At 41.1% G+C, this 14,952-nt stretch overlaps 1 protein-coding gene and 1 long non-coding RNA gene across 13 annotated transcripts in view; both read right to left on the bottom strand.

Annotated features, from left to right (window-relative positions):
* The window catches only part of LOC118391049 (neural cell adhesion molecule 1-like), a 320,476-nt gene that overhangs the window by 239,207 nt on the left and 66,317 nt on the right, over nucleotides 1–14,952 (bottom strand). The gene's annotated exons all lie outside the window — the stretch shown is intronic.
* On the bottom strand, nucleotides 10,157–14,802 carry LOC118391051 (uncharacterized). The gene is made up of 3 exons (XR_004827069.2): nucleotides 11,591–14,802; nucleotides 11,386–11,494; nucleotides 10,157–11,184 (listed from the first exon to the last, which is right to left on the bottom strand). It is a non-coding gene; the product is annotated as an uncharacterized LOC118391051 (long non-coding RNA).

Here is a 14,952-nt window from a genome sequence, read left to right as displayed (position 1 = left end):
ACTAGTGTCTCCAGGTGAGAAATGGCCATGTCTGACTATGTCTTTCCCCCCACTCCTCTCCTCTGAGGTGAAATGATCGCTGGAGTTTTTGTTTCCTAGGGCACACTGGCGTCGTCCTGCTCAGGGGGTCCCTGCTCTAACCTCCAGGTGACCCCGTTCCTCGTCTGTGGTTCTCAGGGAGCTTTTGTAGGTAGCTGGCCTCTCCTCTCCTCTGTGTCTACACGGAAGATAAAGGGGAGAGGAGAAGGCCCAGGGTACTGGAAGCCTCCACACACTTTTTTTTGTTTGACGCTACTCTGCCGGCAATTTTGAGAGAGGCTAAGACTTAAGCGTGACAAGCGCTAATGCTCCTGGGAACTCCTCCTTTGTCTTTATTTGTTATTGTTTGATAATGTCTTAAAGGAGGGGGAGCATTTTGAAATTGTGCCCAGGGAGTCTCTTTTAACACAACCAACTCTCCTTAGAAGTCTACATGGGGAGAATATGGTAACATTCACTTTAGAGCCACTTCAAATCTTAAAACAATCTGTTTTCTTAAGCGTCTGTTCTGTAAATAGTTTTAAACAACAGGGGGGGAGATTTTCATGATGCATGATGCAAAGTTATTGCTCCTTGTAGACCGACTAAATCATACATGAGGTGGTGGAAGGAGTGACAACTACAGGAGGGAAATCGCCAGATTTAAACTGACAAGCACCTCCGCAAGAACGCATAGTGACCTAGTCAAAACGTTATTTATCAATGAAGCAAATATACACCTATAGTTATCTAACGGGGTCAAAAACGGAGCCTCAAATCCCAATTAGATCACGTGAGAGGTGCACATATAGTCCGGATGACCCTCCTTCATATCAGGGGCTGACTGTCTGGAATGTTAATTGTGTCTAGACAGAGGTTAGGAAGAAGCACTCTTTTTCAAGTGGACTGGAGGGACCTCCCTTTCTTCTCCACCTCCACCCCATTCCCTGCCTGACCCCTCACTAGACCAAACTCTATATACTCCATGAGGTCTGGCACTGGCCTATCCGTGGAAGAGGAGGATCGAGGGCTGCCTGCCTGCCTTGCAGCAAGGCGGAACCTGGAACAGTCAACCCGCCACGCCGTAAAGCACTGGATAAATGATTATAGGTCTGTCGTTTGAAGTTCCCCCAGCCCAACGGAGCAGACTCATATTTCATTTCCACCGTGTCATCTGTTAAAGTCTTCACACTATCCCAGGATTCTTCTCTGTGATATAAAACCACGTCTGCGCGATCTGGAAGATGACGTGAGATCCGGTTAAGTGTGCACAGCTGTGAAGTCAATGAGACTAAGAGAGATGTAAAAAACCTTAGCAAATAATATCCCACTATAGTTGAAGATTAAATGGGGGCTTGGTCTTCTTGGTATTTACTGTGTCGTCTGTTGCTGAGCAGACGTCAGAATTCTGTATGTCAGAGCCTTGCGGGGGCACGAGGTTGAAAAATGATTTAATTTCATTTGCTCTTTCCATGTCATAGACTGACCAGGTGAATTGTATTTGCCTTTATTTCAACAGGGAAGTCATATTGCGACTAAAATCTCTTTTACAAATGAGCATGCAAAATACAAAAACAAGCACATACGAAAGGCAGGTATAGACAAACATAATAGACTATATACACATTAAAGATGGTGAATGCGCAAGACAACAGATTTAAGTGTCTTTGAACGGGGAATGGTATGTAACGGCCGTTGGTGGTGGAAGAAGAGGACCAAGGTGCAGCGTGGTACGTGTTCATCTTTTTTAATGTAAACTGAACACTGAATAGCAAAACAACAAAGAAAACAACTGAAACAGTTCTGTCTGGTGCAGACACACAAAGACAGAAAACAACTACCCACAACTCAAGTGGGAAAAACAGGCTGCCTAAGTATGGTTCTCAATCAGGGACAACGATTGACAGCTGCCTCTGATTGAGAACCATACCAGGCCAAACACAGAAATACCAAATCGTAGAAAAAGGAACATAGACAACCCACCCAACTCACGCCCTGACCACACTAAAACAAAGACATAAGAAAATAACTAAGGTCAGAATGTGACAGATAGTAGGTACAAGGCGCACCGGTTTGTGTAAAGAACCGCAACGCTGCTGGGTTTTTCACGCTCAACAGTTTCCTGTGCATATTAAGAACGGTCCAACACCCAAAGGACATCTAGCCAACTTGACAACTGTGGGAAGCATTGGAGTCAACATGGGCCACTATCCCTGTGGAACGCTTTCGAAAACTTTATGGAGTCCATGCCCCGACGAATTGAGGCTGTTCTGAGGGCAAAGGGGGTGCAACTCAATATTAAGGTGTTCCTAATGTTTTTTACACTCAGTGTATTAAACCATTATCTGAGTCAGAAGCAGTAGAAAGTAAACATCTCTCTGCACTCTAGTGCTGCTGCACAGTGCATTCCATATCATTATTGTGAAATACCCTTGAGTATAATTTCAGTTAGTCTCCAAGCAAATTTGCTAAATGAGCAGCATTATACCTGTATTTGCAATCTAGCTACACAAACACAGATCCCTATTCATTCTGGCTATGAGGAATGACATGCTATAGTGAACAAAAATATAAATGTAACATGTAAAGTAGGAGTGTTTCTGTTTGTAAAAACCCCTTTTGTGGTGGAAAAAATCATAGGTAACATAAAATCGGCCTTGCATATTTTTAATTGCATCATCATTTAAAAAAAATAAAATGTGCCTTTCCGCTCGAACACACACTAGTTACTCCTAGTTTCACCTTGTCTATATGCTTAGCAATTGATTTGTAGCTTTGATGATTTTCAAATCCAGGGGTGCACTTATTACCCCACATAAAGTCATTGTAGGTTAAAAACCTGCTATTGTTGCTCATTGACATGCCAATGGATGATCGTGACACCAGATCAAGTTAATAAACAGGAGCTGAGGGGAGTGGTGACCCGGGGATATCATTTCTGTCTGTTATATTACACGGAACAAGAATATAAACGCAATTCTAAAGATTTTACTGAGTTACAGTTCATTTTACAGGGCGTAATGAATTTATTTGAATTGACTGATTTCCTTATATGAACTGTAACTCAGTAAATGTTACATTTATATTTTTTGCTCAGTATAGTTTGAATGGCATTTGTACAAGCATTGGACAGTGTTATAACAAACTGTGCACCATGTCCAATGGCCCAAAGATACACAAACCAATGCTGCTTTGTAATGATGTCATTCTTCAGTGATGGCCGATTTGATGGTGACAGAACAAGGCTTCAATGTAATTTCCCACTTCGGTATCCTAGCTAGATGGGGTTGGGTATGGAAATAGAATGCTACTCCATTATCTATTTTAAAGTACTACTGCTGAAAGTAGGGAAAAAAGAATAGCTCTCTAAAAAAGGGTTGAATAATATCAGGCAGATATGGCTCTGATTTAAGGTAATGTGGAGTGCAAATGCTCACTTTGTCTGCCTACTATATACAGTACCAGTCAAACGTTTGGACACACCTACAGTGGTTCCTCCTTTAAAAGTTGCGAGCTTACACCCCGGGACGTAGAGGTAACATTAGCCAGCTAGTAAGAATTTGTAATTTGTGTTGTTTAATGTTTTAGGGACTCCTGAGAAAAGCACCAAACCAAGCTGCTGTCTTGTGAAACAGTGTATAGCTAGCTAAAGCATTTCCTGAAAATGTTATGTACATGTGTTAGCTTGCCTTGCTTATATTTGGCATGCAATGCAGATGATGTAACATAGCTAGCTAACTATTTATTTGCTTATTGTTTAGTGGACCATAAAAATAAATGAGTGCCTATGGATGTTTAGCTAGCTACAGTATGTAGCCGATCTGTGTATGGATCCTAAAACTTTTAGTATGAATATTAGTTCAGAACCTGTCTTTCATTCAAGGGTTTTTCTACATTTTTTTTTACTATTTTCTACATTGTAGAATAATAGTGAAGACATAAAAACTATGAAATAACACATGCAATCATGTAGTAACCAAAAAAGTGTTAAACAAATGATTTTAGATTCTTCAAAGTAGCAACCCTTTGCCTTGATGACAGCTTTACACACTCTTGGCATTCTCTCAACCAGCTTCACCTGGAATTATTTTCCAACAGTCTTGAAGGAGTTCCCACAAACGCTGAGCACTTAATGGCTGCGTTTCCTTCACTCTGCGGTCCAACTCATCCCAAACCATCTCAATTGGGTTGAGGTCGGGTGATTGTGGAGGCCAGGTCATCTGATGCAGCACTCCACCACTCTCCCTCATTGTCAAATAGCCCTTACACAGCCTGGAGGTGTGTTGGGTCATTGTCCTGTTGAAAAACAAATGATAGTCTCACTAAGCGCAGGACAGATTTCCACCGGTCTAATGTCCATTGCCCGTCTTTCTTGGCCTGAGCAAGTCTCTTCTTCTTATTGGTGTCCTTTAATAGTGGTTTCTTTACAGCATTCAACCATGAAGGCCTGAACAGTTGATTTTGAGATGTGTCTGTTATTTGAACTTTATGAAGCATTTATTTGGGCTGCAATTTCTGAGGCTGGTAACTCTAATGAACTTATCATCTGCAGTAGAGGTATCTTTGGGTCTTTCTTTCCTGTGGCAGTCTTTGTGAGAGTCAGTTTCATCAAAGTGCTTGATGGTGTTTGTGACTGCACTTGAAGAAACTTTCAACGTTCTTGAAATTTTCTAGATTGACTGGCCTTCATGATGGACTGTTGTTTCTTTTTGCTCATTTGAGCTGTTCTTGCCATAATATGGACTTGATCTTCTGTATACCACCCCTACCTTGGCACAAGACAACTATAATTGGTTCAAACACATTAAGTAGGAAATAAATTTCACAAATTAACTTTAAACAAGGCACACCTGTTAATTGAAGTGCATTCCAGGTGACTACCTCATGAAGCTGATTGAGAGAATGCCAAGAGTGTGCAAAGCTGTCGTTTTTTAATATATATTTTCTATTTCACCTTTATTTTACCAGGTCGGCTAGTTGAGAACAAGTTGAGAACAACTGCAACCTGGCCAAGATAAAGCAAAGTAGTGCAACAAAAAACAACAACACAGGGATAAACAAAATTACAGTCACTAAATATAGAACATCTATATACAGTATGGAGTAAGGAGGTAAGGCAATAAATAAGCCATAGTAGCGAAGTAATTACAATTTAGCAAATTAACACTGGAGTGATAGATGTGCAGATGATGATGTTCAAGTAGAAATACTGGTGTGCAAAAGAGCAAAAAAAGTTAATAAAAACAATATGGGGCTGAGGTAGGTTGTTGGATGGGCTATTTACAGATGGGCTGTGTACAGCTGCAGCGATCGGTGAGCTGCTCAGATAGCTGATGCTTAAAGTTAGTGAGGGAGATATAAGTCTCCAACTTCAGCGATTTTTGTCATTCGTTCCAGTCATTGGCAGCAGAGAACTGGAAGGAGAAGCAGCCAAATCACTGGGGATGACCAGTGAGATATACCTGCTGGAGCGCGTGCTACGGGTGGGTGTTATTATGGTGACCAGTGAGTTGAGATAATGCAGAGGTTTACCTAGCAAAAACGTATAGATGATCTGGAGCCAGTGGGTCTGGCGATGAATATGTAGCAAGGGCCAGCCGACGAGAGCATACAGGTTGCAGTGGTGGGTAGAGCATACAGGTCGCAGTGGTGGGTAGTATATGGGGCTTTGGTGACAAAATGGATGGCACTGTGATAGACTGCATCCCGTTTGCTGAGTTAAGTGTTTGAGGATATTTTGTAAATTACATCGCCGAAGTCGAGGTTAGTTGAATAGTCAGTTTTACGAGGGTATGTTTGGCATCGTGAGTGAAGGAGGCTTTGTTTGTGAAATAGGAAGCTGATTCTGGATTTATTTTTGGATTGGAGATGTTGGAGATGTTGGTGTCTAGCCAGACACCTAGGCATTTGTAGTTGTCGTGAAATAGGAAGCCGATTCTAGATTGAATTTTGTATTGGAGATGCTTAATATGAGTCTGGAAGGAGAGTTTACAGTCTAGCCAGACCAAATAGGCAAAGGGTGGCTACTTTGAAGAATCTCAAATATAAAATATATTTTGATATGTTTAATACTGTTTTGGTTACTGTAATATTTCATAATGTTGATGCCTTCACTATTATTCTACATTGTAGAAAATACAATAACAACAACAAAAAAACTGTAATGAGTAGGTCTGTCCAAACATTTGATTGGTACTGTATATATATATATATATATATATACAGTATATCCTTTTTTTACCAGGTAAGGTGACTAAGAACAGTCTCATTTACAGCAACAAACTGGAGAATAATTACAGGGGAGAGGAGTGGGGAGGAATTAGACAATTGGAAGCTGGGGATGATTAGGTGGCCATTATGGTATGAGCGCCAGATTGGGAATTTAGACTTGACACTGGGGTTAACACCCCAACTCTTGCAACAAGTGCCATGGGATCTTTTATTTAATGTCCCATCCAAAAGACAGCGCCCTGCACAGGGCAATGTCCCCAATCTCTGCCCTGGGGCACTGGGATATTTTATTTTTGACCAGAAGAAAGAGTGCCTCCTACTGGCCCTCCAACACCACTTCCAGCAGTATCTGGTCTCCCATCCAGGGACGGACAAGGACCAACACTGCTTCGTGTCAGAGGCAAGACAACAGGGTTGCAGGGTGGTATGCAAGGTGGTATGCTGCTGGCCCAAAATGTATGGAAGGCAAACATCTATAGCTCACCAGCATTAGCCTAGGTTAGCGGCCCACAATCTGTGATATTAAAAACAAATGAACCGAGGTGAGCATATTTTCTCCCCACATGCAGAAATGACAATTGGCATGGAAATACAAACACTTTATGGCAGGCTTGAAATTATTCCAATAAATGGTTCTCGCAGTAGGGATCATGGCTCATATCAAAATAGAATATTTATATTTTTAATCAGAAAGAACTGAATGCAGGCTGTGAGTTCAAACCTTCAAGGTGGGGTTTGATTAAGGTCTTGTTTTTGTTTTTTAACACAGGCAGAAAGGAAGCCAAATAAAGCCCCCTTGGAGTCTGGACTGGCGAATAGTACCAAAAGGACCCAAATGAGGCCTCGAAATATGTAAAGATCTAATGAAATGTGTTGGGGCGTAAATGGGTGTTGAAGAACAGTATGAATTAGATACTAAACGAGAGCTGGGTGACCGAGCCATACTGGGCTGGTGGGACAGACATTCCAACTGATTGTCCATCTGCACCAGATAGCCAAGGAGGGCTTTTAAATCTGTGTGGGGAATGAGACGACACAATGTACTGCCCACGTCTCTGTCTACTCTTCTCAGGTTCATACGCTATTTAAGAGGCCCACCAGGAGCCATAAATTAAGAGAGGCCTTCTACCATAAAGGACCCTCTTTAAAAGGGCGAGCGTGTAGTCGATGCAGCTGGGCTGGGGATTATTCCCTTGTAACGAACAGGCTGTGAATACGACCATATATAGTGCAGTCATACATAATGGATGCATAGCCCACCAGCATGACTAAACCATATTAAACATCTCCAGTCAGCCTCACAACAATAAGATAAGAATGCAGAGAAATATGTAAAGCCAATTTTTATGAATTACTTTAAAGCCAGGGAGCCTAGCCCACTCCCAACTTTGGTCATCATTTCTCCCAAATAAAGAGATGCTTTTTGAATCCTATCTAACCAATCAGACAATTGCTGGGACGGCCACTGATTCAGTTACAGTGGCAGCTGAGTTTCTGGCAACTGGTAGCATAAGGGGTATCTCCCCTCACTTTGTAACGTATGGTAGCTCAATGCAAGAACACAAAGACCCTGGCTGCCCACAGCTGTCTAGACAAAAGCAGCACAAAATGGGGGGTAAAGCCAAAGAAGTAGAACTGGACACCAGGCTTCCGTCACAAAAGGACAGGCCATATAGGCTTTAAATGGCAGGAGGGAGGTAATGAAGGACAAACTTAAAGCCACTTTGTTGAGCGAAGCAATATGCTACAACTATAACCTGTCCCAAGTTAAGTTCAGCATTAATTATGTATCCGAGTCAGCTTTCTTTAGAGTTTCTAGCTCTCCATAGGGGTATAGTTCAGTAATGTAACCTTATTCCCCAACACATTTCGAAAGCTTCCTGTATGCAGGGGATAAGGGTGAGGGCGTTGTAAGGGGCAACTGCCCAGTGTTAACACAGCACTCAAGCCACCTCAGATGTGGACATGAAAGAAAATAGAATAGCTTTGACTTGGCGATGACACTCAGTGGCGAAAGGCACCGAAGAACAACAGGTTCTTTGTGAGGGAACAACTGTAACACGAGTGGCGGGTTCAGCCAAGGAACTATTTTTATGAATTAGCTTGAGCATAGAGCAATAACATGTCCTAATCGATCTCATGAAAAAATAAATATTGTAAGTGCTCAACGCAACCGTATCGGACATTTTTAAAACCGGGTCACTTTACCCTCTGGTAGAGTGCATTCTGATTTAAGCATTGCAAGCAGGCCAAATGCAATTTACTAGTGCTGGAAATTGCCAGGAACCTCACAATACGATACTATCACGATACTTAGGTGCAGATACGATATGTATTGCGATTCTCACGATTCTAGATGTCTTGTGATTAAATAGTGTATTTTATTGCCATTTGATGTTCCAAACATTGCACACTATACAGTGCATTTGGAAAGTATTCAGACACCTTGACTTTTTCCACATTTTGTTACGTTAGTGTTATTCTAAAATTGATTAAATTAAATTATTTCCTCATCAATCTACCCACTACCCCATAATGACAAAGCGAAAACAGTTTCTTAGAAATGCTAGCAAAATTATTAAACATAAAAACAGATATACACTACCGTTTAAAAGTCAGAGGTCACTTAGAAATGTCCTTGTCTTTGAAAGAAAGCACATTTTCCGTCCATTAAAATAACATCAAATTGATCAGAAATACAGTGTAGACCTTGTTAATGTTGCAAATGACTATTGTTGCTGGAAAGTTCTGATTTTTTTAATGGAATATCTACATAGGCGTACAGAGGCCAATTATCAGCAACCATCACTCCTGTGTTCCAATGGCACGTTGTGTCAGCTAAGTTTATAATTTTAAAAGACTAATTGATCATTAGAAAACCCTTTGGCAATTATGTTAGCACAGCTTAAAACTGTTGATCTGATTAAAGAATCAACAAAACTGGCCTTTTTTAGACTAGTTGAGTATCTGGAGCATCAGCATTTGTGGCTCAAAATGGCCAAAAACAAAGAACTTTCTTCTAAAACTCGGCAGTCTATTCTTGCTCTGAGAAATGAAGGCTATTCCATGCGAGAAATTGCCAAGAAACTGAAGATCTCGTACAACACTGTGTTCTACTCCCTTCACTAAAAAGTGCAAACTGGCCCTAACCAGAATAGAAAGAGGAGTGGGAGGCCCCGGTGCACAACTGAGCAAGAGGACAAGTACATTAGAGTGTTTAGTTTGAGAAGCAGAAGCCTCACAAATCCTCAACTGGCAGTTTCATTAAATAGTACCCGCAAAACACCAGTCTCAACATCAATAGTGAAGCAGCGACTCCGGGTTGCTTGCCTTCTAGGCAGAGTTGCCAAGAAAAAGCCATATCTCAGACTGGCCAATAAAAAGAAAAGATTAAGATGTGCAAAAGAACACAGACACCGGACAGAGGAACTTTTGCTTTTGTACCTTTACAACGGATAAAAGTAGAGACTCAGAGCTAGAAAATGGTATATAATAAACTGTTGTTGAGGAACAATGGGAAAGTAATTCTGCTTTGGAAGTTGAGAAATTTGTAACCCCATTTGTGAAATTGGCCCTTGAATTTTTGGTACACCTACTGGAGAGTTCTTCTTTGACAACACATTCAGCATCTTCACACCCTGTGAAGCCTTAGCCCACCCATGTCTTTAGGGAATCACATGTAAGGCCATGTGCTAAACAGGATAGTAAACAACCAAATATTTCAAGACGAAAAGTTGTAGCCTACAATAAGGAAAACCTCCAGGTAAATACTCTTTATCTAGTCCTTGGCCTATATCCTAATCTGACTTTGGTGCAGGTCTTGTTGGTCTTCCCATTACCGTCTCTCGTAAACACATACTATATCAAACAAAATCAACGTTTATTTGTCACATACAGAAGGTGTAAACGCTACAGTGAAATGGTTACATGCATATTTGTAAAGCAGCAATATCAAAAACAAATAAATATATAATAACAAATAAATAAAAATATTTTATAGATATTAGATGATGCTTACCCCAGACAAATGTCTAAATTGATGGGTCCTGTGAAAGAAATGCTATAAATGCCAGTCACATTTTGTTAAGTGTACAGAAGGTGTATAGAAGGTGTACAGAAGGTGTATTGAAGGTGTACAGAAGGTGTATAGAAGGTGTATATAAGGTGTATTGAAGGTGTACAGAAGGTGTATAGAAGGTGTACAGAAGGTGTATAGAAGGTGTACAGAAGGTGTATAGAAGGTGTACAGAAGGTGTATAGAAGGTGTACAGAAGGTGTATGTATAGAAGGTGTAAAGAAGGTGTACACGATACAGTGAAATGGTTACTTGCATAGTAGCAATATCAAAAATAGAAAGTGTCAATATAAACAATAAATAAACAATAAACAAGTGTCAAAGTGCCAGTAAGAGAAAGAACTAAATATACAGTATGTACACGAACAATGTCAATAATGATATCAGTGATACTTTTGATAGACAATGAAGTTATATGCATACAATAAGGGGTAAAGTGGCTTAGCAGCGTGATAAAAATAAATGTAGCAGCAACGTATGGTATGCGTGTTTGTGTGTTAGGGGGAGAGTGATGTGAATGTGCTGCTACTAGAGAGAGTCCGGATGAATGGGAACTTGGCCTCCAGTGATGTACTGGTCCATCAGCACCACGCATGAACAAGAGCATCTATATTTGGCGAGCCTGTTTCTGTCCTGCCCTTTACTTTGGTGCAGGACATTTGATGTCCATGGCCTCCTTGTCGCAAAATTCCCTAATCTTCTCAAAAAAATATCTTTGTCTAGTTGTGTCCAGGTGGTGCTTGTACAGGCAGACCATCTATGGGAGAAAGGACATCAGCATTGCACAGCAGCTGAAACCTGGTCCCAACTGGGTTGCTGCTCCTTTGGAGACAACAACACCAGGCTCCAGAGCATCAAAGCTGTAAAACAGGAAAATAGACATTACAACCTTGCATAACATCAATTGACCTCCCAAGTTTAGATAAGAAGAATAACCTCATACAATGCAATGAAAATGATATTCAGTTGAAGTGCTGGTACTGCTTAATCTGTGGCAGCCACCTGAAGTAAGGAGTCAGGTGTTGTTGCCAGCCATAGCCTTACACCAGCACCGTACCAACCTCCAGTCCAACCAACAGTGGGATGTTGTCCTGTCACAGTGCTGTCCTTCACCACACCAGCAATCTCTTCACAGATTCCTGAAGGAAGAAAGCCCGACTACACATACCTCTGAAAAATAAACAAATAATGCGAGATCAATAAAAGTAGTGCCAATCATGTTGGAGGTAAATTAAATAATAAAAATATGGGTTATTTATGCTTTACATAGTGTTGTCATCGATTCCTTGTAGAGACACCACACTGCTGCTTCTGTCACATGGGATGGCAGCAGCTTTCCACCAAAGTGTTTGTGTCCTGGGTGACGTCCTGGTAATACTATTGCACTATCCTCTGCATAGTTGTTGTTGAAGTTCACAACTCGCTGCAAGTCCTCATGCTACAGGGTGTAACCTGCGCTTGCTTGGCAGGATCTCTTTTTGATGGGAGGCATTAGACCATTCTCCTTGTATGACTGGTGGAAGAGAGTCTGGCGTGTTCTACAGATGCTGAAAGACAAATTCCAGATACAAATATCTTAGCATTATTATACAATAGATGGCCGTAATCACCACCAAACACACCTGACTAACTTGATTAGTCATGTAATCATCTGCCGAAGTGGAGTCTTGTTTAAACATGTAGCTAGCTAAACAATGACCCATAACCCCAACCCATAGAGTACATGCAATACAAACCGATTGTCATAGCTAGTTAAAGCTAACGAACTAGGTTCAAAGTTAGTTAGCCATCTCACATTAGGCTATAACTAGCAATGCAAATGGCTTCATGAGATAATATTAATACACAGATCATAAACGTGATGTTAGCTAGTGAGTCAGCCAACTAATGTTAGCTAGCTGGCTTTAACTTGCAATGAAAATGACTTCCTGACTAAATTAGAAATGTATAATATCTGAAAATGTAGCTGGACTCTTACCCGTATTCATAGATGAACGCTTCACGGCAGACTGCAACCCATTTCATTAAATTAGACGTCCTGTGTCGTTTCCGTTTCGTTTGTACAGCTTGCTTGGCCCGTTGTGTCAAATCGCTCTGGTTCACACTGACCGTGTGCAATGCCATAAGATTAATCAGATCTCTTTCCCTCTGTCACGGATTCCATTTGTGCCCTAAGTTTGAATATGTAATCCGGAGAAACACCTCAATGATATCTTTTAAAAAAGCTGCAGTAGAAAGGAGTATCTACACATAGCGAGCAGGTTATGTTATAGACAGAATGTGCTACATGGTAGATCAATCTGAAATCATCTCATCGCCTGTCCAGCCCATTCATTATCTCAGCCAATCACGTCTAGCGGGAAGGTTCCTTCCTTTTTCTGTGGCTAAAAACATCTCGGCTTGTGATTATTCTTTTTTATTCCTATTTACAGATGGCATGCAAGTTTGTTATTAAGGCACATGAAAGTTCACGTGGTCCAGAAGGCATTCTGCCAAAAAAAAGCAGTTTGATTAAAAAAATAAAACATTCTAATGCATCTTCTGTGAAGTAGTGGCTTGCGACATATGCCTAGTTTCCTGAAACAAGTCCCATATTGTCCCCAAAAACTATTGCGATATGTAAACTGTATAGCTTTTTTTACCCATTACTACAATTTACCCCGGGCTCTTATCCACATGTATTGTCCTGTAAGAGGGCGTGGCCTTCTAGATATGTACAGTGCCTACTCGGCCTAAGCTCTGGCAGGATCAATGGGAAAGCTGAAAGACTTTTAATTCAATAATGCTCATGTTAAACCAATCCAAATCTAATTGGATTGACCATTTCCCTTCATCGATCAAGCTGCAGAGTCTGTCACTTAGCGAAGAGGATGTGTGTCTCTACTAGTGTCAAACCAATTTGTCTCTCACTAATAAAACGTGCTTAATGGGATGGATATACACAAGCATTTAGTTAGGACGCATATTTCCGTAACAATACCGGGAAAAGCACACTTCTCCTCAGTTTTCACTTTCTTTCCAACTGATTCTGTAGTTACTACCTTTTGCCAGAGCTGAAGGAAAGAGATAAAGACATCAGTTAAGGCCTGTAGCTAAGTATTGTCACTTCATTTCATTTTCTGAGCTCCTCAGAACAAAAAGAGACTGTCCGTGCGGGAGCTTGATTAAACTCTTTAAGCTTTTATCAGATACACTATTGAGCCTGAACTCCTGGGCAACTTCAAGGTTTTAAATGTTTATCAGATACACTATCGAGCCTGAACTCCTGGGCAACTTCAAGGTTTTAAATGTTTATCAGATACACTATCGAGCCTGAACTCCTGGGCAACTTCAAGGTTCTAAATGTTTATCAGATACACTATTGAGCCTGAACTCCTGGGCAACTTCAAGGTTTTAAATGCTTATCAGATACACTATTGAGCCTGAATTTCTGGGCAACTTCAAGGTTCTAAATGTTTATCAGATACACTATTGAGCCTGAACTTCTGGGCAACTTCAAGGTTCTAAATGTTTATCAGATACACTATTGAGCCTGAACTTCTGGGCAACTTCAAGGTTCTAAATGTTTATCAGATACACTATTGAGCCTGAACTTCTGGGCAACTTCAAAGTTTTAAATGCTAATCAGATACACTATTGAGCCTGAAATCCTGGGCAACTTCAAGGTTCTAAATGTTTATCAGATACACTATCAAGCCTGAACTCCTGGGCAACTTCAAGGTTGGAGGAGCTAAGGTTTCTTTTGCTTTGTTCACCGAGCCAAGAGGGGGAAAAGGCATCTGAATGTCTTTAGTAGAGCACATGAGGGAAATCTATTCACTGCCAAGTCTGAGACCACAGCTGGAAAAAAAACACCATGCAGATGACCACTGGAGGGGAACTGTGCTGAGACTTAAAATAGGAGTATTTGTGGAACAGAATCTAGGAAAATGATCCATGTGTACTCAGTAGCAATAGGTGATTCATGACTAAAGGAATTTGCTATTGTTCTTGGGGGTGCCTTGAACTCCGAAAGTCCAGTTTGCTTAAGAGGGTAGTTCTCTTCTAAAACTGCTGAGTGTGCAGGGGGCACTAATAGTACTGATGACAAGGCCCTGATCGTACTTGTTGAGTTATAGCACAATCCTTCACAGTATGATCTCAGAGGTTGGTTGCTAAATCCTCCGGGTTTGACCCACCCCGAGCACTAGAGAAGTGATGAGGAGCTAAAAGGCTGCCACCTTCACCTCTCTAAGCCTCTGGGTCTATGTTTTGTGTCAGTTAAAGTAAACTCTTAGTACACCGTGTAGCCAGCTCATCTAATATGCACCGATTGAGATCCAGAAGTCTAATGAAGTATTTTTGGGGGGCTTTACCAACCTGTTATTCTTCTCTCTTTTTACACCCAGGCTCAGCACACTGGGTTCAATTCTCTGTCTCAATGTGTTCAGGGCAACGAGTGACTCATGCTAATGAAATCTCATTCAGCAATCGATGAGCAGCCTTCGGCTTAATGTTTATGCATACAATTATTTAATCTTAACGCCATCTCACTGTCTGGGGGGTCTTCTCTCCTCCCTACCCCCCTGCCAATTAGACAGACTCGTATGTCAACTGCCTCTGGGAAAATAAATAAATAAATTGGCAGC

This window comes from Oncorhynchus keta, chromosome 12 (genome assembly GCF_023373465.1).
Source record: "Oncorhynchus keta strain PuntledgeMale-10-30-2019 chromosome 12, Oket_V2, whole genome shotgun sequence".
In the NCBI taxonomy this organism is placed as follows: domain Eukaryota; kingdom Metazoa; phylum Chordata; class Actinopteri; order Salmoniformes; family Salmonidae; genus Oncorhynchus; species Oncorhynchus keta.
The sequence above is the reverse complement of the archived record's forward strand: the minus strand, read 5'-3'. Positions and strand labels throughout refer to the sequence as shown.